Raw genomic sequence first — 549 nt, 5'->3', positions numbered from 1 at the left:
TTTACTTAAGTAACATTTTCAATGCAGGGCATTTACTTGTAACAGAGTATTTTTCACAGTGTGATGTTTGAACTTTTACTTAAGAAAAGCATTCTTCCACAAATTCTTCCACATAGTGTTTATACAAGAAGAAACAAGTGCGTGGTGAGTGAAGAAGCCCTTTTTCAGCATTGGGTTTCAGTGGCTGTGCATTCCCAGTCAACAGCAACAGCAGCCTCTGCTGTCAGAAGCGGTACATTGATTGGGTTTCTGTGTGAGCAGAGTAGCACCCTGTTCTACCTGGGAGACAAAACTATTTGAAGGGGAACCAGCCGGGACGTAGAGGAAAGGAGACATGTCTTCAAGTGAGCTGAAAAGATTTCCCTTTTCCCCCGGTGACATTCCTTCGTTGTGCACATGGCTGAAGTGATTACCGTGACCGACGACATCTAAACCCTCAGCACGCTCCCCAAAAGCCACTGGTGAAGTATTCAGATTCTTTACTTCAGTAAAAAGTAATAATACCACACTATGATATTGTTGGGTAGTTTCATTTATAATAAAACATCC

The sequence above is a fragment of the Etheostoma spectabile genome, chromosome 19 (assembly GCF_008692095.1).
Source record: "Etheostoma spectabile isolate EspeVRDwgs_2016 chromosome 19, UIUC_Espe_1.0, whole genome shotgun sequence".
Taxonomy (NCBI): domain Eukaryota; kingdom Metazoa; phylum Chordata; class Actinopteri; order Perciformes; family Percidae; genus Etheostoma; species Etheostoma spectabile.
Note: the sequence above shows the minus strand (reverse complement) of the source record.